Raw genomic sequence first — 26,755 nt, 5'->3', positions numbered from 1 at the left:
TATGTCTTCAGATTACTGCATGAGTCAGCATTCATCAGGACATGAAATGTTACACGATCATGGTGGTCCAACACATTGCTAGAGAAGCTTGTATAGATGAGAAAAAAGCTTATTCATTTGCCTTATCGTAACTGTGATGAATATGAAATAAAACATAGAGGAGTTTATGTTATTCTTCCTGTTTGATTTTTGTAAGCAAGAAAATGAATATTAATTAATTAATGAAATTAAACAGGAGCTTATTATGTACTTGCGACTGAGTCTATATTACAATATGTTTCCAACTGCATTGTTTATAACATACCACTTAGAAATCACAGAAACATAAAATACATTTTCAATCCCATTAATATAGATCAGTTGTTCATTAGATCAGCTAGCATGACTACTGTGCTATTTTCTACACAGATACATTTTTTAAAGTGTATTATATTGGATGAATTGCAAGAATTTCTTCTGATCCAATATATTCAACTTTAATTTTCAGTTTCAATTCCCCAATCACTTACTCTGACACTTAAATCAACTCTTGAACGGAACACAAAATTAAACTACTTGCCAATTTCTAAGAAAATAAGTACTGCTGATTTTTTCATGCTTTTGAAAGACACACCTAAATACCCAGGGACTTTTTTCTTCCACTTACCACCTCCAACAGATTATCTCCTAATCTGATATAACTGTTAATCCGGGCAATTTTCGATTTTAAAAGCAACCATCTAATTCTTACAGCTTACAATAAGGCAATAACTGAACAATAGCCCCCTATAACTATTTCCCCTCTCCCTGCTTCCTTCTTCTAAAATGTACAATGAAAACTCACTACTACTAGTGAACAGCACATCTCTGACAGTTCCTTTAACACTGTTAGAAATATTTAACCCTGGAAAAATGTGAGAGCCTGGTATTTAGAAATATTTTGAAATTCTTATCATTAGGTAAAGGTTACCTTACCTCATGAATACACAGAGAAAAGAAATAAATATTTACATCAGGACTATGTTTTTAATATAAGGTAACCTCAGAACTACACATTTTCCTAAAATAAGGAAGGATTTAGAGCACTAAACACAGTCTATGTACATGGAAAATTTCTTCTGTTCCTGTCAGACATGATTTTGAAGAACATATTCATCTTTGTTAACTGGCTTATTCAGGTAACTAAGCCATGAGAAAATATTTTTATTATTTATTCCAGAAAAATAATTCCTAATAATGAGACTGTATTGCTATTGGTAATGTGAACAACAACAACAAAATCATTACAATGTATTTTTTAGTACTATCTTCATTCAGAATTTCAGCAAATGAAGTATAATTGAAGAGTCAATGGACACTGAGGTTAAAAGAAGCTTTTATTATCATACATAGCTTTTAGCAGAGCAATAATATTATGAAACACTTCTTACTCTTTGATAAAATTTCTGAACCTAAAAAACATTTTGTAAATTTATGTAATGGCTCTAAAAGTTTTCAAATTATTTTTACTAATTTTTACTCACAGAGAGACAACTAATCTAACAAAAATGAAGTATAGTACTCAGTGTCTAAAAACACCACAAGGCAGTCAAAATTACATTAACGACTAATTTTCTCTACAACTTCAGTTGCACACTTTTTCTATCAGTCAGGGTCAAAGCTGTATTATCTGCACAAATGCAAAAGCACTTGACTGTGTGGCCCTTAAAAATGTATGCTTTAATCCTTCCAGGTAGTGCCAGCTCTGAAGGTTAAAGTTTTTAATGTGGCTTGAGTGACTCCATTCCCCTTCTCAGTGACATCTTGGAATCTAAATGAAATAGTCTTCACTTTCTCCTACTGGGAAAAGAAAACCTTCACCATCTTCAGCTATATTAATTAAAGGGAGGAAAAAAACAATATATAAACATAAAAAAGGTTAAAGAAAATTTCTTTGCCTCATTTCTTTCTGTTTTTTTGAAAATAGGAAGACCATCTAACATCTAACAGAATGAGGTAATGGCACATCTAGTTTGAAGAAAAAAATATATATAGCTAAAATATTGAATTGAATTTATGTGCTTTTGTGTGCTTTCTAGAACTTGCATAAGTCAATCTAATCCCAGTTTTAATTCCTTTTACCCTTTCTATAGATCATCCTCATGTAAATCAACCTGCAGAGAGAGAAGAAACATTTTATATGACCTGATTTGCCTCTGCTCTATGGACAATCACACAATACATAATTGCTTGTAACAACTGACTTCTTTACAACATAAGGAAAAATAAAAGGAATTGTGTATTTATTGCTTTTACCCTTTAATCTTTGTTAAACATGACAGCAAAGAAAAGGTCAAAAAAAAATCAAATTAACCTTTTCTAGAAAGCAAGGAACATCTCAATTCTGTTGCAATAATCCATCAAAATGATGTCAGATTATTGTCATATGTATCTTTGGAAGTATTTATATATATGATATTGCTGAATCAGATAACAAAGAAGCATAACCTAAAAAAGAAACAACCCAGGATTATACTGATAAATAAATGATGAAAAGTTATTATTTAAAGCTGTGGCAAATTTCAGAAGCGTGCCCCATAAAATCTGGGGACTAATCCCTCTCTGTCAGGGACCTAACATGGACATGGTGGCAACAGCTCTGTGCCAAGGCTGAATTTCTTAGCTCTCTTGGCCCAATGTTACTGAGCACGCTTTTATCAGTTGTACTAAATGTATTAAAAAACAAACAATCATCCAGAAAGAAAAAAGATTTTTTATACTCAAAATTACTTATTACCAAAAATGAGCCAAGGAATAAAGAAATAAAACTATAGTTAGAACTTTGCTAATATATATGTCTGGATCAGAGCTGGCCAAAGCTAAAATCTTTTCACTTCCTGCTTTGCAAATGAGTATCATTTAGAACTGTGTAACACATTAAAATATCAAAACAGAGAACAGGAAAAAAATTTAGGAAGCCACTGCTTATTTATTAAATCAGAAAATATTATCCAATAAATGCTTATACCAAGCCTTCCCTAGATCTCCTCAATATTTTATGAATACAGTTCTCTGATAGACTGTTGGGCAATTCAGTTTTATTGCATTTGCTTTTAAATGTAAGAAATTAATATCATATCCTGTGAAATTTACAGTGCAATCAGGAGCAAGAAAAAGGCAAAAAGCACAAACTGGTTTGACATAAACCAGCCAATCAAACAATATTATGATATCAAGAACATAACTAAAAATTTACCTACATACTTTTAATTCAAAATAGAGTTACAAGGCCACAGAAAGATAACTAGAAAACTAAGATAACTAGAAATGTAAGATAACTGAGCACTGCGATGTTGAACATATCCACACTGAAAACATTCCAAAATTTATGACATTCAAGGACTAATAAACCTAAGATTGCCTCTTATGGTTACAATTTCTTAATATGTTGCTTTCGAAAACTATTTTGAAACCAAAATAATCTCAAAGTGAAAACAACGTAACTATAATGTTGCTCAACTTTTAGCAATTGCTGTTAGGAGAAAACTCTCCATCTGGGTTACAGAAACTACAGAAATTTATTGACTAACACACACCTGTGAATACTGATCTTCCCACCTGGTCTGTAGACACGAAAAATTACTTAGGTCTACAAAGACCTTTACTGGTATAAAGCTTCTCTGCCAACATGTCTCTTCAAAAGTCACAAAACTGCACAAAACTGCATCACTGTGTTTCAGATAAGTCTACTGGCAGCTTCAAATTTAGGCCCATATTCTTGATAACTTCACACATATAAATAAGGGCAATGATTTCTTAGAATCAAGGTATATGACTTCACAAACCTTTAGAGCTTAAAAATAATACTCTAACAAACGAGAAAAAATAAGTAATCTGAAACGCCGTAATTTTTCTTACCCAATTGATCCCTACATTCTTTGACCTGAATGAAAGCTTACAGTTAATAAAGGAAACTGCAGGCTTCTACCTGTAAGAAATGATAACATAGATCCTTCAGTTATGCAGAATAATTATATTTAGATATATATGTATGTGTGTATGTATATGTATTTTATATATATATAGGTGTATGTGCATGCAAACACAGAGCTATTATAATTCTGATCTAAATCTGGAAACGTTAGAAAATTGTATTTGTGGCTACTGAAAGGAACCAATGAGAAAATTTGAGTACAGTATTTGTGGTGTAAGTGGTCCTGTGAGAGGACAAGAGACCTTGTTACAGTCTGAGACTCCAGCCCAGACCTGGAGCTAATTGGCATCACCACATACTGGTTATGAGTGTACAGTTTGAGGGAGTGAGTGATCTTCACCCACCAAAGAGGCATAAAACCCCAAAAACATTAACATACCATCTTGGTAAGGTGCAAAATGAACATCAGACTGCCAGCAAGTCTTCTCTGGTATTTAACTGTATTTGTCTCTAAGCAGGCAAGTGAGTACCTTGCTGTTTCTCAAATCACAACCAACAGCACGACTGGGAAGCAAGAGGGAGCATGGAAGAAAAAAGAACACTAAATATGCCATGGAAACCATAAACTTCTCATGAAGAAATATATAGCGTCACGGAGCCTAATGCATGGTCTTCCTCACACTCGCCCGGGCTAGCTCAGACATTGCGGTGTGGAAAGGTACGGACAGCTGCCTGCGCCATCTAATCCAATCCTGTGGGATCTTGGCTCCCACACAACCTCGGCAGTAGGCACAGGTGGTGCAAGGCAACAACGGCAGAGATAGAAAGTTGGCCTCTGCTGAGTAGGTCACAAGAGTTTATTGGGGCCCCAGCGCGGGACCTCCTCACCTCCAGGTAACTGCCCAGGCAGAGCCCCCCAGGCTGCTTGCCAGCACCTTTTATTTGGGGGTGGGACAAGGAGAAGAAGCAGGGGGTGAGCAAATCAGGGATCACCAGGGAGGGCACACTGATGAATGATATTTTTATAAACTAAACATAGATGATGGGGAGGGATACCCTCTGGATCTGACCTATCCCTCAACGCCCTTGGAAGAATTTTCTAGCTCCAGGAGAAGGCCCCAAGATGACAGGCAGACTCCAGAGGAGGCTGAGTGGGGGATTGACATAGAACAGTTGGAGGGGAGAAAAACAGGGAAAGACCATTGAGGGGAACAAACAGGGGTACATAGGCGGAATCATTCAACAAATTAACAGCACATATCACAAAAAACAAAACAAATCCCACACCACAACACCACAGTGCTTCTCAAATATGAGCATTTCAAGTGTTAAATTCAGGCAGAAAAAAGTTAGCTGCACATGAAATAACACTCAGAGCCATTGATTTTGATGACTTAGATATTCCAATGGCCGAAATCTCTCCTGTAATAAAACCAAACCTCAGACCACAGAAGCACATACAGTGTTAAGAAACTGATGTAATCTGAGGCCCACTGCACTAGGAAAGAGTAATTTAAAAGCTAAAACAGTGAAAATATTAACATTTTACTGACAGATCTATAAACCCTTGTAAAATCTCGTAACTATAAATGATGAAGTTAATACCCTGATGGATACATAGTCTTGGTTCAGGATTATCTTTCATTGATAATTTTATTGCCATTATGAACAATATATCTCCTCCAATATATTTGCTTCCTAATAATTTGTACTAATAAGAAGTATTTTCACTTGTCAGTTAGCCTTGCACACAACTGTTACTGCTGTTTTTGAATTACATTCAAAATACACATTTTAACGTGATTTTTAATTTCAAGACCAAGAACTGCATCTAAAAGAAACAATGTTAACCACAGAGACAGTAAAACAGGATTAAGAGTTGTAATGAAAAGCACAAGCAGAATTTGAAAAACACTTTTTGTCTGGAGTGAATATGCAAAGTGTCACTAGTTATACAAGTTAACAGCAATTATCTTAGAGCAGTCATTAAGTTGTAATTAGCAGGGAGGTATTCTTTAGACAAATCAATGTAATTTAAAATTAGGTTTGCCAAACAGTTTTGCCACTTACAGCACAGGAAAACAGTAAGATTTTTTTCATGCTAGTACTTATAAAAAACCGAGGTGTCTACTTATAAAAAACCACAGTGTCTGCTTATGTCTTGAGCTAGTCAGGTGCATGCAAGCTCTAATCAGAGAGCTACACGGATAAATGAATTGGCTCTTTGCTTAAGGTATTATGCTCTGTCTTTCAGCCATAAATATCTATTTTCAAATATTTATTAGTACCCTTACCTAAAATGAAATGCTTCTTGTTACCCCAACTGAATGTAAATCCAGCAAGCAATTAAACCAAGAAAGGAGAAATTTAGAAAATTGTTTAACTCCACTATCTGATTTTTATAAGTAGTAATATTTATGTGGCCTGCAGTTCCTTTCTGGCTTGGAGGAACTAGATACCATAATGGATTTAACAGAAATAAACAACAAGGAAAAATAATCTTGCCCTTAACCCCTCAGAAATCTGATTTGCCACATATAATCATGCTTAAGCATGGAAAACAATTAAATGGTAGCTCTTACTTTTTCAAGAACTCAAATATTTTGGAATTCAGATTTAAATGAAAAGGCCTATCTGGAAAAGCATGTCAAATATAGCTTCCTATATCTATTGTGGCCACCTCTCTAATGTCATAAGGAAACATAAGGAAATGTTCACTATCAGCAAGACCATGCATATTCCTTAGCAAACATCGTTCTGTATAATAAAAATAAATAATAGCTTCCTTCCTGAACTGTTTCAGTGGTGTTTTCCCACTAAAATACCAGCAAAATATTTGCATTCCTGATTTGATACTGTTGAATTACTCTGCTACAGTGGTCAACAGTTCAGAGTCCTAATGGCCATCAAGTGAGAAGTCATGTCTTTCAGGGGTCCATATTGGGATCAGTGTTATTTTACATCTTCATCAATGACACAGATGAATGGGTTGAGTGCATCCTCAGCAAATTCTAAGACGTCACCAAGCTGACTGGTGCAGTTGACACTCCTGAGGGATGGGATGCCATTCAGAGAGGCCTAGACAAGCTCAAGCAGTGACCCATGGGAATCTCATAAGGTTTAACAAGGCCAAGTGCTGGTGCTGCACCTGGATCAAGGCAGCCCCCAGTGCCAGCCCAGGCTGGGGATGAACCGATCGAGAGCAGCCCTGCCCAGGAGGACTTGGGGGTGCTGGGGGTGGAAGCTGGACATGAGCCAGCTATGGGTACTCCCAGCCCAGAAAGCCAAGTGTGTCCTGGGCTACACACAGGAGGGGTGCAAGAGGAGATACACCAAGGTGATCAAAAGGATGAAGCACCTCTGCTATGAGGAAGGGCACAAAGAATCGTGATTGCTCAGCCTGGAGAAGAGAAGGCTTAGGGTGACCTAACTGCAACTTTCCAGTATTTGAAGGAACCTTGTAAAAAGATGGAAATGGACTATTTTCAAGGGCATAAAGAGAGAGCTAGGACAAGGGGGCATGGCTTCAAACAGACAGAATAGGTTTAGTTTAGATATTAGGAAGAAATTCTTCACAATGAGCCTGGTGAGGCACTGGAAGAGGTTGGCCAGAAGACCTGTGGATACCCCATTCCCATAAGTGTTCAGGGCCAAACTGGATGAACCTCTGAGAAAACTGGTCTAGTGAAAAGAGTATCTCTCCATGGCAGGGACATTGGAATGAAATTATATTCAAGGTCACTTCCCACCCAAGCCATTTTAAGATTTTATGATTAGTGTACTGGTGGAGAAAAATTGCTTACATAGATACTACTTCCTTACACAGTAAAGGTCATGGTGGCTTTTCCTTAAGACAAGTGTGAAGGAAACTGCCATAACGTTATCTGTTAAATGCAAAAAAGTGCAGATTTAGAAAATAATGACTGCACAGTAGCTACAGACAAGACTGAGAGTTTGAAGATTATAGGTTCTATTTCTATACAAATCCTTGTGAATTCAAACAAGATCCTTGAGGTCCTACAGTCACAGAAGTGTACAGAGAGGGTGGGATGACATCCAGACTCCAAATGTGTGTCATGGCTCAATTTTTAGTTGAAATCATTTTGTAATGATGCTGCACACAGAGTGAAGTTCAGAGACAGACCACCACATACACTGCAAATTCAGAGAAGTACGAAGGAGAAGAAACAGTCCAAAGAAGAAAACCTTGAAGTATTGATATAATTCTCCCTCCAACTACAAATCACACAAGGGCATACACCAGTTCAGTTGAACCATTTCATGCATGGGGAGACTGGGCTTTGAGCAGTGGTGGATTTCATTTTTCCTCGGGTTTTAGAAATTACATTTACATGCTTCAGGGGAGTTAGAGTGGCCTCAGTGTTTTTTTTTTTTTTTTTTTTTTTTTTTTTGTAAGTAGTCTTGTGTTATTTCATTAAGACTTAGTATAGAGTAAGAGTAAAAATAGCCTTTTCTTTCTCTCTCAAAAAAACCTTCCAAGTTCAATAATAAAAATAAGAAATGGCAACAGTACTTCCATGCTGTAACTCCCCATAAACATTTTCGCATAAACATTCTCCCATAAACATTCTTTGAAGTGTGCTTTTAGAATGACTGGATAAACTTCAAAATAGTTCCATTAAAATGAAAAAAAAAAAAAAAAAAAAAGTTGTCACATGACAGTTGTGGGTTGGAGACACACGACACAGTACATCTTGAGAGTCCTCAGCAAACAGCATGATTTATTGTCCCAAGCTTCCTTTTAAAGCGAGTCTGAATTTCCTGGGCTTGGAAAGGCAGGTTGTGAATCTCTGCATCACCCAGATCTCTGGCCAGTGATGTGTCTACATCCAGGGCTTAGATGGGATTGCTGAGGTCTTTGTTCCCCTAGGGACTGCTAGAACAAGCCAGGTCAGCTAGATCTGTTTTGATCAGATTCATTTTGTCCAGCTGCAGACCAGCTGTACATTGCTACAAAACTTCATCTGATATTTTGAAAATAAAATACTGTTTATACAGCTCTATACTTATTGATCTCAACCAGGAGAACACACTGCTTTATTTTCATACCACAGGGGCTGACATAAACTTCACTGCACTTTGGACATAGGCAGCTGATATTACCTATTGAAATTTACCCTTTCAAACCCCTTTCTGTCTCTGATCTTTTCTAATTAAAAAAACCCCAAAACCCTAACCTCTACTAGCTATTGATTTATGTACAGCTTTAAAGACTGCCTTTCCTGAAACACTGACACTGCAGATAATGGTCAATGGGTCATGGGAACTAAGAATGGATTTCACCAATGGTCTCTCCTGCTAACCTTAGGAAAACAGCAAAACCTCTGCCTCAGTTTCTCCTTTCCAAAATGGAAACGTATTCCATAAAACTATTTTTTTACTGAGTTGTAAACAGATGATTTAAATACTGCAAAGGCTCAGTTCTGTGGAAACATCAAGTCCCTATAAAAATTTGATAAATATTCTCAATCCTATTAATGGGAACAGCAGTATTGCTAAGAGTTATGATCTAAATTTATACGAGATGAACAAGGTTTACACAGGCAGCCTCTTCCATTAGACAGTAGAAGAAGTGAAGTCTTTTACAGGAAATCAGGAAGCTCTCTGCAGAACAGTTCTATCACATCCGATATTTCTCCTCTACTGCTGAAGGACGCTCATGTTTGTAGTGAATTTCTGCTTATATAAAGCAATGACAGAGCAGAAAAAGAGCCAAGATAATCAAAGAGGAAAAAACCAAAATCCAGTATTCATCATAATTCATGCATCTTTCAGATTGATTTGGGGTGCATTCTCTTTATACATTAAGAACTGGAGCAAGTTGGTAGATCTGTTACATTCATTTAATTCTGCTGAAGTTAGGAAAACTGATGAAAGACAAAATCAAGCTCAGTGCATTTTTTTGAAGAGTGCTATAAGAAAGACACATTACAGAATGTGAGCAATACTGAGTTCTGCAGTTCTCAGAGCTCACCCAAAGGGTAGCATCACAGCAAAGCTTGTATGAGAAATTTGGAATACTTCATACGTAGTACCTTACTGGAAATATTTTAGCATACAAATTTTAGCATAGGAAAAATTCTCCATGCTTGCTAAAATTATAAAACACTTGATTTGCCATGAAGTACAGTCTAAATCTTGATAGGAATGTTCTTAGAAGTTCTTAGAACTTCACTTTAACTTGGAAAGAATGCACTGAGATAGCAATATCTTTAAAACAAACAAACAAAGTGTAATATCAAAAATGTCAAACTTAAAGGCAAATTTCAGAGGCTCTTCATTAAATGATAATGAATTTCTTTCAATGTGGCTAGCATGTCTGTTACTGGTACACTGGAAGAAACAACAGAAAACAAGCTTGATGATGCTCTATATAATTTGTATGAAGCAAAACTACCTCCTTTTAATCAGAGTATATACCAGCAAATGTATTTACTGGAAGCTGGAAGAGCATTATGTCTTTCTATGTATCATGATCTTACGAGATTGCCAATTATAGTCTCTAAATGCAGATTTTAATATCACCTAATAATGCACAAACTTCACCTAATGTTATTCAATTCTGAAAATACTTAACAGGGTAACTTTTCATGCAATCTTACTGGAAAATATTCTGTCTAGAAGGAATATTGGGATATATTGCATCCTTTCAAACTGAAGTGAGAAAACATGACAATTTGCAATAGCTGAAAGTTTTGTAACTGAGCAATTATAAACACATTCAGAAAGAAGTGAAGAAACTTTTTTCATTCCGTCCCATCTTAGGGTCCCCTGAGTCTTGTTGATATGGCTGTGACTTTATTAGGAATTCAGAGGCCGAGTAATTATTCAGTTGTTGTTTCATAGCTTCGAAGCATAGAACAAGGACTTTACAATTAGAAATTGTAAAGCAGGTATGTCTTATTTCCAGCTAGGACCATGGTGGGATACGTCCTCCAAACCATACGTACCTGGTCAAGGTCCATGTTTAAACACACATTGATCCCACAAACTCACACCTCCCCACCCATCCATTCCCCACCTTCTCTCGCTTCGTTTTCTAATTAGCTGTAACATCTCCTTGTGCTCATGAGTTGGGGTCTTGAGAGGAAGGCTGACATCTTCCTCAGGTTGATCTTTGCTTCTGGGCAGATACAGTGGAGGTTTGGCTATTTTTTACGTCACTTTGCTCTTGCCAAAAATGAGAAGCTTGATTTTGCTGGATTCAAGCCACAAAGCTTTATCGATTTTTTACAAATACCTAGGTCCCGCTTTGCTGAGTTTCAACATTATTCATCTTACCTATATGACTTCTACTTAGTAACTACATAACAACCAAGCTTAATAGCTAATCTTCTATGTTTTCTCAGTACAAGCTGTTTCTTTACTTTTACATAATGACCAAAAGCTGCTTCTAAAATCCTGTATTTTTATATTCATAAACATCCTCCATATCAGCATAGCTTTTAGTTTTGTAAAAGAAACACGACTTATTGTTACTTGTCTGAACTTACATCTTGGTGGTGTATCACTGGCTACACCAAACGCTATCAAGTTATTAAAGAGTAATAAATTGTCAGCCAAAACAATAGAAAAAAACACCATTGAAGAACAAGTAGAAAGATTTTGACTGAAATTTTATGAATTTGATATTTTTTCTTCTTAATTTTTCAGAGGTGTTTAACAAACCCAATGCTACGCTATTATCTTCTTGCTGAGTGCTGAGTTAATTGATGTGAATATCCTAAAGCTTGACAACCTAAGTTTAGATGTCTTCCCAGCAAGCCTCAACTAATTTTGCACTGAAAACAGAACAGAAATAGTCATGTGATTCCTTCATGTCATCTCAGATATGACAGTGATTATTATGTTCTGCTGAAGGACAACCACAAACAGCATCAAATGATTTCTTAAACTGATCCAACTATATTTACAAAAGTGTAACTGTCTAAACCATGAGAAATTATGCAGCTAATTAAATAAAAAAACCTAAGGAAATTTCCACGTGTTGTATATTTGCCCCTCTGAAGAGTTCAGGCAAGAATTCCTGAGGATGTATTCATAAATCATTATACATAACTATAATTTCATAGATTTTTCTAGCAGATCATTATTAATAAAATACATATAAAAATCTATGAAATCACATAACTGCAGATCTACCTCTCCCTACTTTCCCATAGTAATATTATAGTGCATTAAAGTACTAAACTTTGCTGATAGTTAAAGCTTTCCAAAGAAAAGACAGTGTTATCCTATTAACCTCAGCTCTAAAATTTGGCAGTCACTTAAACCAGGACAGAGTTGGAATTGTCAGCCACTCTGTGCAAGAAGTAATTTCTGTATAAAAGTAATACAGGCACATCTCCCCACTCACCAGTGAAGTTAGGGGAAAAGCAAAGTAATTAGTGTGCTTGCTTGACAGAAACAGTGGAAAGAAGGAATATTTTCTGTATGTGCAACTTTGAGAAATCACAGAAGGAATAGTACTAAGTTTGCTCTACACTTTTTTAGACAGGTAAGCAGAGCAGACAGCAGAGCATACTGGTGGTCAGCTAGAGCAAAGACGTCCACTGTTTGCAAATAGATACTATTTACCAAGTTGTTCTGACATCCACCGTGTTCAAAATTTCTCTTGATACATTTACTGGAATGGCAGCAAATTAGGGGAGGGAAAAAAAAAAAAAAAAAAAAAAAAAAAAAAAAAAAAAAAAAAAAAAAAAAAAAAAAGAAGAAAACTCTGAAGCCCACTCAGAATTTTAGTACAAAATCTGTATTTAGAGGGCACCTTGCTTCCCTTACTATCCACTGTATGCTAAGATATTCACAGGCTGTACTGACAATGATGATTTAAAAAGATTATGTTCTCACTCCCTTAATTCTGATCAAATTACTAGTTTTCAAGTTTCACAGGGAAGCTCCAAGTATTTCCTGGACTAATGGCAGAACACATAAAAGACTTTGTAACTCATTGCTAGACACGGTCCTATAACACTTTGATTCAAATTTTCATGTAGATAAAAGCCTTCTGTATATTCTTACTAGTCTGTACCTAAGATAGGCATGGTCAATTTGAGTTTCTATTTGTCTTTGGTTCCCAACATTCACAGGAGGACTGAAAACTTGTTTTCTAATTGCAAGACTGGAATTCCTTTAGGATGTAAATAGTCAGCCAAAGCAATTTCCAAAGCACAAGCAATGCATTCATATCGGATTGAAAGGTAAGTTTTTCCTGTTGCTTTAACTTCATTTTTTGTCAAGTACTTTCAGCAGAAGTACACAGGATGACTGTGGTTGAGAAAGAATTACATCACCCATGGAAAAAAACCCTAACATTTCTCCACAAATCAAAAATGCAAAATTATTTGCCATAGCAAGTAGTTTGAAATCTGTAACTCCACATACAGATTCTCTAGGTAATGGCCTCAAACATTACCAGGCCTTCAAAGTCGCTCATTGACAAGATTAATCACCTCCACTACTAGTTACTTCAAAGTGTTGACAAAATGTTAAAATATTTCCTATACCAGCTAGCATCCTTATAAGCTTGTGGAGATGTGTTTTACTTAACATTCATCTTGGATACAGCAGGAAACATATAAGAAGTGATATAGCAGGCTAAATCTTTTGCTTGAGGCCATGAATGGAATGAATTACACATTATTTAACTGCCTGAAGATATGTATCAGTTTCCTCTAAAACAAACAACTACCAAATTGTGCCCCAAAAAGCAGAACAAGACTCTTCATATTCCCATCCTAGCCAGCTGTTAAACAACTGCATGAAGTTTTCAGTTATGGCACTTCATTAAGTGGAATCCTAATGCCTTTCTTGATTTTAGTGACTTTGGGTTTAATCCTGGATTTAGAAGAGTTCACTCACTATTTCCTCCTGCCATCTGGACAAAGCATTCATGTGACTAAATTTCTGCTTGGTATCTCTACTGCTTTTTTCTTAGAAAATTATGACAGTAGTTCAAGCTTATTTCTATCACAATAAGACCAAGGGAAGTATCAGTAAGCAGAGCTCATAAATATCAAATTCTCCATTGGCTTTAATATGATTCCCATTTCCTGATTGTGTGGCTCACTGCACCCTAGGCACCTCAGGACATGATTTTGTTCATCATGATGAAACAAGATCTGAGCATTGTCAAACTAAGTTCACCCCCATTAATCACCTGAATAGAATTTACCTTCTCTGTGACAAAGTTTAGGACAGCAATGAGACTAAATCAGTGTAAAATAATGTTTCTGCGCTAGGCAGAGCAGTAAGTGGAAGTAGCAGATCATAGAAAACCAACATGACGTCCTTTCCTGTGATTACATCAATCAATTAACACATGTCAGTAATTCCTCAGTTCAGCAAGAGCCCAGTGTGGTCAGACAAGATGGAGACCATCATAGGTACAAAGCCAGAGAACACATTTATATCCACGCCTTTAATTTTTATTTCAGCCACCACCAAATTAATTTTTTATCTACACTTTCTGAAGAAACTTTTGAAGTATTTGTTTCTTATAAATACGGTGCTTACATATTTGAATCTCAAACCCCAAGATTTTCTGAACCTTCCAAAGTTGCAAATACTGCAAAATAGGACTGACTTTTTCCTAATGAAATTCTCCTAGTGTATTTTTCTTGGCTCCCAATTACATTGTAAATTATGAATCTTGGCTAAAAAAGATCCCTTTCCACATTATAGTACAGATACAAGCCCACTGTCTCAGCAGGGTACAAGAAGGAAAAGATTTTTTGAGTATTTACATGTAATTTGAATGACCTTTAGATGAGGGTTAGTGAATTTTCTTAAAGATTTAGGTATTTCTGGTAACATCACAGTCACCTATGATCACTGTAGCACCAAAACCTCTGAACTGTAGACTTCTGAGCAAATAATAAGCAGAGATCAATTTAGACTAAAATGATATTGTTATGTCATAGTTTGCTGTCTTTATCATCTTCTTCAACGCTAAGTTTTTCAGATACAGGTTATTGTATGTACTGTAAGTATTTCAAGGTAGAAATATTAGAACTTCAGAAATGTATTTAAAAATATTTTAATGCATTAATACTTCTAAATAATACTATATATGGAAACATACCCAATATACAGTCTCTGCATATATTTATACTTATGTTAATGTAGGTTTTTCCCCTTTTTTTGGCATAAGAATATAAAACCAGTAAAATAACGTGTATAGATATATTTTACAGAGGAAAAGGTTTTACAAGATCTAATTCCACCCCTTACTATCATCCACAAACAAAGTACTGCCACCTTGTGTACATAAATTAGACATTTGTGAGCCAGTCCTTAAAACAATGCCACTTTTCTCTTAAGAACTCCTACAACTGCGCTTTCATGCCAGGGATAGACATGGTTGCAGTCACACTCTGACTACAGCACAAAGAGGTGCAAGTGATGTAAAAATTTGACAAGAATGTTTTTTAGACTAGTCCTCAATATTCATCAGAAGTAATCAACTTCAAACATATACGTGTTTCAGTCATCCTGACTGAGACATTCTATAGAATATTATAATGATTAGAGGCAATATGAATTTTCTATACACAGCTCACCTTGATTTCAAGTTCAGATAATTAGCTATTATCAATTACTTGTCAGTTTTGAAAAAAGGTAGCCCATTTATTAAAGTGAATTTTAATTAATTTTATTTTGGATATAAACAAAAGTTGCTAATTGATAAATTACAACATTTCAGTGAAATGGATGCAACACAAAAGGCATCTTAAAATAATCCATATATCTTTGTTATTGTAATATAACCTGCAATAATCCACAATCTTTAGCACGATTCAAGAAACTGAGATCATGCTAACCACTTGCAAGTGAGACAGTTCTAACTGAAATACATGTAACCCTTCAGTTGAATACAGATTTGAAAATCTTTCTGTCCTTTAAGAACTCTGTTAGTGTGGGAATCAAAAAACAGCCATAATTCTTGACTACCAGTTGCCATTAGCTGTGAGAATTACCACCAACTCCCAACAGATTATTCTGAACCACTCTCACTCCCTTTTATTATAAGAAATTATGAAAACAGTCTGTCCTTGCAAAAAATACAATGATCACAGTAGTCTCAGATCTTGGTTTCTCTTGCGCCTCTCAACTGGACACTAAAAAAATTTTCCCTTTTCCTCTTTCTTTTTACTAGTGGTAATCTGGTGATTTCTAAAATGTCTACTTTTCAGCACGGCTTGTCTTTGTGAGAGAAACACTTGGACAAGCTGGATAACTTTGCCTTCACTGCCACCCTCTGGGCTCCTTAATTCAAAAAGACTAAGTCATGGCATAAAGATTTCAGGATGGTTTGACACACACTATCTTGCACATACTTATTAAATATAGTATTGCCTACTTACACAGCACCTTTCTCCTCCAAAAAGATCTCTGTCAAATGGCTTTATAGGTCTGTTGGTTACATTTGCAGCACAAATTTAAAACCAAGAGCAGTTAGAATCATTTTAAGCCTAAAGATAAGCCTATACTACTACAAAACAATTATAAAATACAAATGTTTACAACTGATTGATGACTGCAGATGAACACATATCACTAAGAGCTTACCTTTTACATTCTTATTTCAGTTACAACTATCAAAACCTCACGGAAAATCCAATGTCCACAGTGTCCATTTTTATTTTACCCAGTTCCACAGTTCCACAACCATAGGTTTCCATACCAAATATATGCTTATGATACTGTTTGTGAAAACATCTGAGAAGCTTAATTGGTTTTTTGTTTGGTTGGTTTTGGGTTTGAGGTGCTTTCTACACAAAAAAAAAGAGGCAGGGTTTAAAAGGAGTCTTGGGCTTCAGCACAGGAAACGCGCTTGAGATGGAACTCAGTGTCTGTGTCCATTTCCTCTAGTTGTCTTAGATAATCACTGTGTGCTGTAGTATATCCCCTGACAACAAGGAAGGCAATTAAATCATTACAAAGGTAGCCTGAGATTATTTGGAAGGGTTGGCAGGTGGGAGCTCCAGATGACTGAAGAGCTAGAATGGGAACCTGCTTATTCTCTTTTTGCTTATGCCATCATCTTCCTTCCCCTTCAGAGTCCACTATGTCAACTTACACTTGAAATAATTTTCAGCTGTACTCATCCAGACTAATTTTATTTAACAAGCGAAATGACAAGGTAAGAGTTTGAAGGTTACTAAAGGTGAAAATAGTGATGGTTGTCAAACATGGAGGAAAAAAAGAATTTTTAGGTTACATTCACACAGTGGGAGTTTTTAATTTCCTATACAATTTGAAATATTTCTTTAATCAGGTACGTTTATTAGAAAAATCCATAAATTAAGAATTAATATCTACAACTATCAACAAAAGGAAAAGCTAGGCAGATAGGTAACATTTAAAGAATTAAAATTTCTATCAATAAATTCTCCAAGTATTTATGTTTTTTCATGGAGGAAAAAACAACGCTTTGCAACCATCCAAGAACTTTTAAAGTGTATTTTTCCTCTTAGCATAACAAAATACATTATTAGAAGAACAAGAAATATTAATATATTCCTGGTTTATATATAACATTTTATGCCTTATATGAAATGATTTAGCAAACCCACAAAACCCCACTCAAATAAGTCTCTCAACCCAGTAAGTTCAAGGAAGACCGAAGTGGCCACTAATCTTTACAAGCACTCAAGTTAGAGTCACAGGCATACAAACACTCTTAATAAGCTGTTCCTAAGGATTCTCAAATACTTCAGCAGTGGTCTTTGAAGACAATCACAATAATGCAATTACAACTTATTACCATACTTTGTAATCCCCTACAAACACACACTCAAATACTGGCATCCAAAACAGGGGGGGGGGGGGGGGAAAGATGAGAACAAATAATTTGTTTTACTCTTTCTTAGAAAAGATAATAGGAGGAGAGATATAATCTATGAAAAGCTTTCAAAACTGCAGACCCAGGTAAATAAAACAGTGTAATATATAAATCAAGTGCCAAAAAACCCCACAAAAAAAAACCCAAAACAAAAAAAGACTAAGACATCATGGAAAAGTGCATTTCCTAATATTAAAAAAAAAATGACCCAGATAAAGTTTTACACAGGAAGAAACACTTGAGGAAAATAATGTTTAAAAGAATGCCTCTGGAAACAGTACTATTAAAAATCAAAGATACAACTGAATCTTCAGCTGTATGCTGAATCTACCAGTCAACAACCAGATGGTTATACTGGATCTTATAAAATGTAATGGAAAAATGTAATTGCATGAAAGTATTGTCAATGTAGATTTCCCCCTGTAATTATGTATTACATGCATGTATTTCCCAAGGCTTTATAAAAAAAATATAAAAAATGTGAGGCTTTATAAAAAATTTCAGGCCTATTTTAAAGACCTTATGCAGGGGAAAAAAAAAAAGCAACCCTGCTTTGATTCTCTAAGCTTGTTAATAATAAGCATAAATATGAATTTTAAAAAAAATGTAACACCATAAAGCAACCCCAAACCCAATACATGTAAGTGAGAAAAAAAAAAAAATATTCTACCTTTAGGGAATAATGAAAATGGATTTACAGTTCTCATAAAGAAATTGCTACAAGTTGGATACCTTGGGAAAAAAAACCAAAAAACCAAGACTTTTTAATGTTTAATGAAGTTCTTAATACAATAACAGCTCATGTTTGTGGAAAGCAGTTTGAGCTGAGTATTAACTCTAACACCTGTGTTTGTATATGTGACTAGATTTGCAAATAGATACACAGCTTCCCAAGCATATCTATGAATAAAGGCCAGAAAAATATGTATGACAATGTATGGTCATTAATATTGATTTTTTAATTGAAAATGTAAGTTGGTACACAGTCAAATGGAAGAATTTGTCAAATGTGAAAAGGAGCCAAAAAACCCCTGAATGTGCACAAATGAGATGCAGAACAAAATTTATCTGAAAATTTTTACATGAAGTTGACTTCCTTTAGTATTTATCTACAAGTGAGGAGCAGGCAGACAGACTTTACATTTCAGTTTGAAACTTAGAAAATGGCAGAAAACGGTTGCATAACAGCACCCTAAGTGGGTTTTTACTATCATTCAGTTCAAAAGTAAGACTTCCTCCTAGTCCTCCAGAAAGATGCCTCAACACTTCCTCAAGCCTTTCATGATGATGCTTATGTTTCAGAAAACTGTAGCAGTGTTCAGTATTCAGGAAAACAGCTGAAATTCTGAATCTTAAAACCTCCAACAGGAACACAGGACACAGAAGAAAATAAGTCCAGCTTTCCAGAATAGGTGGGAAGCTCATAATAAATGATCAAAATAAAAGTAGCAGATCAAAGGGCTTCAAGCATGAATTAGAGGCTGCCTGCTCCATACAGATAACCCTTACATGGAAGGATGAGCATCCTTTAAAATTCTCAGGAAAAGTCAGTAAAAATGAAGATTCCAAATGAATCTCAGCACATTGTGTATCATACATTTAGACATGTGTCATAGCCAATAATAGTTTACTGCAGAAATAAATATGGCAAATATGATTTGCCTTCTACATATGGCTTTTTTTAAAAAAGAACCACAGCCTCTTAACATCAGTTCATATATTTCATATAGGAAAAATACATACTCTTTGCTCTTTCTGCAACAAAAACACCAATGCAATTCCTTTTAAGTGTATTGAAAGCAGATGCTTCAGCTGTCTGGTTTTTATAACTAAGATAAAACATGTTGCCTTATGTATAAAAATAGAAATATTTCCAACAGTGTGGTTATTTGCCAGTTGAGCTAAATAGAAAACCTCTTGATAGCAGCAGTTTAGGAAAAAGAAAATTTAAGATAATTCAGCTTACAATGCCATATAGGGGAAAACTCTCGAGCCACTTGAGCTCAAGAGTGACAATTGCTTGAGTAGCTATTGTCAGAAATCAGGAATGCTCTTTACAGTGGAAAGAAGAATTAATAAACCCTCATATAAGTACTGTCTCAAACTATATTTGAGAATGGGATTGGCTTTCACTAGGGGAAACCATATAAAAGAAATCAAGGACTCCAATCAAATTAGAAAAATCTATTATTCTAAGAATCCATTCTGCCTGAAGCTGGTATTGAAAACATCTTGTTTTCAGTGTTTCACGGTAAACATAGAAACATCATAATTTTCAAACAGTTCAAGGTACATGTAAAAGCATTACCTGAAAAAAATCTTGGGTATCCATCTACACATTTATTGTTACTTATTTTCTACTAGAGCTGTTGAAGATTTACAGCTATATTACGATTTGTGTTTCAAATAAGACATTTTACTTTACTCAGAACACTCCTAGAAAACTAAAAATTACTGCTGACATCTTCTCAAAAGTATCTGCAGCAGTATTTTGTCACAGATTTTGAGCAGGAAATAGATTTCTCCTTTCATCCATCTATTATGTGTTTCAGTTCTAATCATCTGTCCTAGGGTGACTTTATGATGGTTGTATCCCCAATCGTCTGTTCTGTTTGTGCTGTATATTGAGTTCTGTGCCTTTAAGACTGGTTCTAGGAGCAAGGAGAAGCGCGGAGTTTGTTTTGAGAAAACTGCCTGACTCCTCCACATTCTTCTCCAGATGGCGTGTTCAGCAGAGGCTTGGAGAGACTGCAGGGCAGAGATCTTTTTGCTTTTAGTTAGTTTCAACTAGCTAGGGCAGAGAAGTTCCCTGGACTGTTTTTTTTACCTTTTTTTTCTTGGGATGGTTTAAACCTGATCTGGACTGAAAACCCAGGGAAGCACTGGGGCTGCACCGGGGCCTGGACCTCGGCATTTTCCAGCAGCGCCGGAGGGACTGGGACTGAGGAGAGACTGAGAGAGAGCCGAGCTACAGCCACGGCAAGGACTTTCTCAATTTGCTATCTCATTCCAGAACAAGAGGTTTTATTGTTTCATATTGTAAATTCTTTATACTTGTATGCACTTTGTTTGTTAAGTAAAATCATTTTTTCCACTTTTCTCCGAGGAAGTTCTTTACCAGACCAGTTGGGAGGAGGAGCCATTTGGGTTTGCTACCCAGAGGGATACCATTCAGGGGTTTTCCCCATCTTTGCCCTAAACCAGGACACCACCTAATTTTTTTTTTTCAGTATCACAGAAAGAATGGACACAACTTTCACTTTTACTCCCACACTCAGTTCTTGTGTTGTATTAAATACTCTGAAGCAAAGATCTTTTGGCATATGATTTGAGGCACATGTCCTATGCCTATCTTCATCTCCGTTTTCTTTTTTTTTTTTTAAGTGGCTTTTTTTAGTTTGATTCCACACTTTTTTTACTTTTCATTACCAGAAAGGACAACAATGCCTCCAGCCACAGCCAGCTCACAAAGTGTAAGGGTTGAAATTATCCGTCTAGAATCCCAGGGCACAGCAACCCACAATGTACCAAGACAGGTACTATATATATATCCAGGTACTAGCACCAATTATCACTGCTACATACAAAATAATAACATCTACCCAGGAATATGAGACAAAACTGAAGGCCACTGAAGACATGCTAGAATTAATCAATACAAAATATTTCAAACACAATCAGAATCTATGTTGCAAATAAAGGATCTTAGACCTTCATCTAGAGACCTGCCTGTTTAAGAATCAATGCTAGAAAAGGAAGCATCCTGGCTTAGTACCGCCTTCCAACAGTTCCCAGCCTATAAATATGTTGAATGACATTCTTTTACTTTTTTAACTATTTGGCCACACCAATGGGCTAAAAACATTCAAAAAACCTGTGGTTCTTTTCAGCTTTGATCAGTACACTACTGAGCCTGCTGTATCTTTTTCTTCTCACCTTATCACCTGGCTGCTTGCCCTTTCTTAAACAAGCTCTGGAAGAAGCTATTCAGTTCTATGATTCTGTGATATAAAGTGGGTTAGAGTAGAAAGATGAGGAAGGTAACTGCTGACAAGTCCTCCTGACAGACATACAAAAAAAGAATTCTACAATTTGACCTCCAGGCCTCATGGATTTACTCTGTTGCTGGTTCAGATTCATGATGAATGATAAAGAAGTTTCTTCTGCCCAGGCAAAAACAAGTATACAGTTCATCCAGCTTCATACTGGGCTGAGCAAACTATTTGTCTATACTCTAAATTCACTGGAACCTAAAAAAAACCCAATTAAGTGGCTCTTTCTATAAAGGAATATGGAAAACCATCCATTAACAACTCACACAAAAGCCATCAAATGATGACGTGAGAAGGAGAAACTATTTTCCTCTTTCATGAGTCTTGGACAGCCTACAGAAATTCTTAACACCGCAGTCAAAAACCTCAGGTCGGTCTACCACCTTGACTTAAAAGTCTGAAAAAATAAAAGCTTGTCAGGAGACTAGTAAGACTGCTTGCGAAGAAATTTTGAACACATCCAAACTATAGCTGCAATTATCCAAGCCAAAAATAATAAAAGAAAAGCTTCTAAATAACAGACAAAGAAAACTACAGAACCATCTTTACAGACAATTGGCAGAAAAAGAACATAACAGAACAAAACCGTGATGGTCCATTTACTACATCCTTTCTGCAAAATACAGCATAATCACTGACAAAGAGAAACAATCAATCTACAGGTGCTTAACCTTTAGCAACTCCTCAAAGGTGTGTTATACAAGTGTCTTTTGATTTGAAAGCTACCTCAGCTCTTTACACCCAAGTTCCTTGTGCTCCCTGAAGACCATAGGTGTCAACTGTAAATCTGTTCCTTCGAAAAAACATAATATTAAAATACTAAGGGTTAGGAATTGAAGTATTTTGAACACAAGGTTAAAAGATAAGCCATGTAAGCCAGCAAGAGCCTCACGTAGTTTAACATGCTGAAATATTCCTAGACTATCCTTGATACCAATTTAATATTAAAAACTGCCTCTGGAGGAGGGGTTACTGAGGTTCTTGTTAATGACAGATCCCTTGGGGTGGAGTAGAGTGAAAGGACACTGAACAGTGCTGTGTTTTCAATTTAGCATGAGAATCATGCTAAGAACACAGCAATGTTTTAGTTGTTGCTGAACTGTGCTTACCACAAGTCAAGCTCAGCCAGTGCGGAGATGCACAAGGAACTGGTTGGGAGCATGGCCAGCAGAGCTGACCCAAACTGGCCAAAGGGAAATTCACAGCACAGAATGTCATACCCAGTACACAAACCAGGCAGAATCAACCAGGAGGGGCCCAGAACTGCTGTGGGACAGACTGGGCATCAGTCAGCGGGTGATGAACAATGGCACTGTGCTTCACTTCTTTTTCTTGGGGTTTATTTCTCTCATTTTATTGTTTATCTTTTCATTACAATAGGAGAAAGAGCAGGAACAGTAGTGCTGTAGAACAATACTACTACTTACTACTACTACTACTACTACTACTACTACTACTACTACTGCTGCTGCTGCTGCTGCTATTTTATTTCAATTATTAAACTGTTCTTATCTCAAGCCCTGGGTTTTGCCTTTTTTTGATTCTTCTCCCCATCCCACAGTGGGATTAGGTGGGTGTGTAAGCTGCATGGCACATAGTTGCTGACTGGAGTCAAGGAAGGACTATTTTCTACTTCTACATGGTAAATTGGGCTCTTTTTTTTGTGCACCATTACTACTTAAAATGCACCTCTAAGAATTTAAAGTTAGATACAGCTCATAAACCAAAAAATTTCTCTATGCAGAAGTCATCCAGAAGAGCCTGTCAAATGTACCATGCAAATGCTGACTGAAAAATACCCCAACCTGTCAGGAATCCTTCATTCACTACGTTAACCAAAACCAGTGATGCTTCTCTGACATTTTGAGAACTGCTATAAGTACTCTGCATAGAAGTCCTTTCCAGGTGAAGGTGATATGCCAAACAGATGCCGGAGCATAACATCTTGGTTAATCAATATATATAAACATGAAATACAATATTAACACAATTAACGCACGACAACAATACATGTATTGTTTCTTTCTTTGCACTGATGGACAGAGTATCTGTCTCAGGTAATGACTTAGACCGCAAGAGTTGTGTGCCCTGTTTCTACTGATTTTTCAACTTGATTCCTCTTTTATTGATATTGAAGTATTTGGAAATTTTTAAGTCATCTTCTGATCTGAGATATCTCACTTACACAAAGTGCAAGAAAGGGATACCTGAAAATTGCTAGTATGTCTATTTTTCTTCCTCAAATGATCTTCAGCTATTTTTGTTGGCTTTCCTCCAGTAACTCACACCAGTATTCAGTGGGGCATTCAGTTTCTGAATGCTGCTGCTATGCCAGCAGCATCTGAAAGATAGATCCGAGGTGTAGAATTGCAGGTTTTCTTCTATTTTATCAGATATTTGTAAAAATGTGCAGCAAGGCAGGGGTCTAAATAACTTTTTACTTTCTGAGAATGGAGAACTGGAATGTATTAAAATTTTTCATTTTGATGTCTGTTGTACAAACACGTGTACCTGAAATTCCAACGATGCTTTTTGCTTATATAAACTCTTTTTCATTTATAGGAGTCTATATATTAAGAGTTTCATGTTTATATTGGGTTTACTAATGTTTCTTCTGATCCCTTGGAAAATGTATCACGTCCCTGCTCGGCCCCACCCATCCTCCCACACTGGAATGTAACCCAACTCTGTTCCACTCCCACCTTGTCCCTGATTGGGTAGTGGCTTGTCCCTGCCTCTAGTCCCTGCCCCCTGGATAAAAGCCCTGGGAGGAGCTGGGGGAGCCCTCTTCTACCGGGGAGCAGGGACCGGACAGAGCTTGGGATTCTGGAGGGGCGGGAACCCAAAATAAAGCCCTGATCCCCCCCAGACAAAGAGCAGACTCTTTCCTTTTGCCACCAACGGATGCCTGCTCTCTCTAAATGAGAAGGTTTGCAGCCTCTGGGTAGCTTTTACCCTGGAAGGAAGATTCCTTCTGAAGTGGTTTCTCTCTCAAGCTAGCCAAAACGGAGCACGGGCTCTGAGGGAGAGAGAGAGCCACTTCAACATACTGTATAATATGAAAACCTGAATCTCTCTATTTGGTGAATAAAATAGTGGATGAAAACAACTACTTCATGATAAAAGATTAAATTTCTTGAACTTTCTTCACTGCTTGAAAAAAAAGCATAATTCCAGGTATCCACCCTAATTTTTTCCACTTTAAATTACTTTTTAATAATGACTTGATTATCAAGCAATTAACATAAAAACTAATTTTTCAATCACTGAAAGCCCATGGAAACTAAATGGTATAATCAGTGTTATTTACAGTCACACGTAGAAAGCCCAGTAATTTGCTTATTGGTCTGATTACATCTTTAAAGTGTAGATATAAAAGAATGCATAAAAGATACAAAATCCCACTTGATTGGGATTATGAGGGTTGATGTACCCTCTCTTATATTGTCATGATTGTAAAAGTATCTTGAAAGAAGGACACGATAAATGTAAATCATAGAAATATATGATTATATGACAAAAAATGTAAATTAGAATTAGAATAAATTAGAATTAAACCTATATAAATGTATGAGATTAGCACCTTCAGTTAACAACAAAACTGTTTTAATAATGTAACTATATTTTTGATGTAACTGTTATACCTGATTCACTGAAAACATATGAAAATATAATATTTTTTAGATTAGGCATTAAATGATAAAGCTTTGTTCTAGCAGACATTGGTTCCAAGACCACTTCATTGGATAGGGGCTGAAAGTTTTCTTAGAGTTATTTAATGACAGACATTATAAGCAAATCCACATGGCAGGATGATTTTTAAATATACATATACATATACATATACATATACATATACATACATACATACATACATATAAAAATTGATAATAAAGGTTCTTTTAAACACCTGGCTACTACAGTTGTTTGATTCTTGAATGCTAATTGAAGTGATTGATTAGATTACTATCTGAAAATATTTTTCATTCATAAATTTGACTGCTGTGTCAGTAATACATTAAAGCATTTAATTTTAAGTGAATAAAGAAAATGAAACCATTAAAGAATAAATTATGATGATGAATTGAAAATACTCGCTACCGAAACACCAAGTATGAAGAAATATTAAGAACAAACATGGAAAAAAAAAGGTTGCAATATTTTTTTACATAAATGAAACTTCATTTTTGTTTTTCAAAGCCCTGTGATTTCTCCAAGATAAGAGTAAGCAGAGGAGAGCTCTAGTCAGCACCACAAAGGCATTTCCTTGGCACTCCAAACAAACAAGCAATCAAATTAAAACAGGAAAATTAAAAAGGTTTTCTATTTTCAATGCTGACAACTCCATAAATACAGTGTAAATAATTTTTAAAAACCAACAATTTAACAATCATTAAAAAACAAAAACCAAAACCACCACCTAAACCATATTTTAAAATAAAATATTGTATTTGTTCAATGTTATAGACTACTGAGAGATTAACTGAGTTGTTCTATTTATCAGCTTGGCAATCACCAGTTTCATAAGTAAATTCTTAAGTTCGTAAGTCTGAACTGATCAATGAAGGCAGCAACATACTTGAATAATAAATAGTAAATCCTGATTTGCCTTGTGCTTGCTTCTACATCCTGTCTCCCATTCACAGACACTCAACTTCTGTAGTTAACACTCATTTGTGCCTGCATTTCATTCAAACCACAATAAAATAATTTATACAGAAATCACCACAGTCCGTGTTTGTTTAGTTATTCAAGAAATATTTAATATTGGAAAGCACGTATTACAAGACAGAGTAATGTACAGGAAGTTTTTCAGGGTTCTTGAGTACTTTGTTATTAGTCTCCAAAACAAGACTCAGAGAGAAAAAAGCATATCATAGTTGTTCCCTGTCTTTCCACTGACATGATCTGCAAATGAATCCATAATCTCCTGTCAACAGTACA

The 26,755-nt window shown here is 35.8% G+C and overlaps 1 protein-coding gene across 1 annotated transcript in view; it reads right to left on the bottom strand.

The window, feature by feature from the left end:
* The window catches only part of FBXL17 (F-box and leucine rich repeat protein 17), a 301,707-nt gene that overhangs the window by 118,061 nt on the left and 156,891 nt on the right, over window positions 1-26,755 (bottom strand). The window lies entirely within an intron of this gene.

The sequence above is a fragment of the Hirundo rustica genome, chromosome Z, assembly GCF_015227805.2.
Source record: "Hirundo rustica isolate bHirRus1 chromosome Z, bHirRus1.pri.v3, whole genome shotgun sequence".
In the NCBI taxonomy this organism is placed as follows: domain Eukaryota; kingdom Metazoa; phylum Chordata; class Aves; order Passeriformes; family Hirundinidae; genus Hirundo; species Hirundo rustica.
The sequence above is the reverse complement of the archived record's forward strand: the minus strand, read 5'-3'. Positions and strand labels throughout refer to the sequence as shown.